The sequence below is a fragment of the Neophocaena asiaeorientalis genome, unplaced genomic scaffold (genome assembly GCF_003031525.2).
Source record: "Neophocaena asiaeorientalis asiaeorientalis breed wild unplaced genomic scaffold, Neophocaena_asiaeorientalis_V1.1 scaffold98, whole genome shotgun sequence".
In the NCBI taxonomy this organism is placed as follows: domain Eukaryota; kingdom Metazoa; phylum Chordata; class Mammalia; order Artiodactyla; family Phocoenidae; genus Neophocaena; species Neophocaena asiaeorientalis.
The window spans coordinates 1,616,080-1,617,579 of record NW_020172459.1 but is presented as its reverse complement, the minus strand read 5'-3'; positions in this window follow the sequence as shown (position 1 = coordinate 1,617,579).

Here is a 1,500-nt window from a genome sequence, read left to right as displayed (position 1 = left end):
AATGTGTCATTTTTCTCTGACTGCTTTCAAGATTTTTTTCTTCACCTTTGGTTTTTAGCAGATTGACTATGTGTTTGAGTGAAGGTTTTCTGAGCTTCCTAGATCTCTGTTTTACATAATTGTGAAGTTTTTGTTTGCCATTTTCCCCTCATATATTTTCTTCTGCACTAACTTCCTTCCTCCAGTGGAATGGAAATTGTAACTTATTTTCTAAATGAATTAGAGTCGATTTATAGTGTTGCATCAGTTTCAGGTGTACAGTATAGTGATTCAAGTTTGGGTTAGTTTTTTTTTTTGCAGATTATATTCAATTATAGGTTATTACAAGATATTGGGTATTAATTCCCTGTGCTATACAGTAAATCCTTGTTGTTCATTTATTTTACATATAGTAGTTTGTATCTGTTAATCCCATTATTCCTAATTAGTTCTTCCCCCTGGCTTTCATAACCATAAGTTTGTTTTCTATGTCTGTTAGTCTGGTTCTGTTTTGTATATAGATTCATTTGTATTATTTTTTTAGATTCCATGTATAAGTGATATCATACAGAATCTGTCTTTGTCTGACTTATTTCATTAAGCATAATATTCTCTAGGTCCATCCATGTTGCTGCAAATGGTAATATTCATTCTTTTTTGTAGCTTTATATATATTTATGTATGCCATATAAATTTATTTATTTTATTTTTATTTTTGGCTGCATTGGGTCTTTGTTGCTGCATGTGGGCTTTCTCTCGTTGTGGAGAGCAGGGTCCACTCTTCATTGCAGTGCGTGGGCCTCTCACTGCGGTGGCTTCTCCCGTTGCAGAGCACGGGCTCCAGGCGCGCAGGCTTCAGTAGTTGTGGGATGCGGGCTCAGTAGTTGTGGCTCACAGGCTCTAGAGCACAGGCTCAGTATTTGTGGCACAGGGGCTTGGTTGCTCCGCGGCATGTGGGATCTTCCCGGACCAGGGATCGAATCCGTGTCTCCTGCGTTGGCAGGTGGATTCTTAACCACTGTGCCACCAGGGAAGTCCCTGCAGTGTTTTTATAGATTCCTGTCTCCATGAGCACCTCCAGGGTTGGCACCAGACACAAACCAGGTTATTTAAAGCCCTTCCCTGGGATTTCTGAATCTGGGTCCAAACAGAGCCTGATCCCAGCCCCTCTCGGGTGGCAGAAGGTCAAGATAATGAAACCCATGAGCACTTAGAAGCCTGTTCTTTGCTATATGGAAGAAGGTAGGCAGGAACAAGAGAGCAGAGTTGATATAAAGAGACAAGCAGAGGGGGACTTCCCTGGCGGTGCAGGGGTTAAGAATCCACCTGCCAACAATGCAGGGGACATGGGTTCGAGCCCTGGTCCGGGAAGATCCCACATGCTGCGGAGCAACTAAGCCCACACACCACAACTACTGAACCTGCGCTCTAGAGCCCACGAGCCACAACTACTGAGCCCGTGTGTCCCAACTACTGAAGCCCACCCGCCTAGAGCCCGTGCTCCGCAACAGGAGAAGCCAC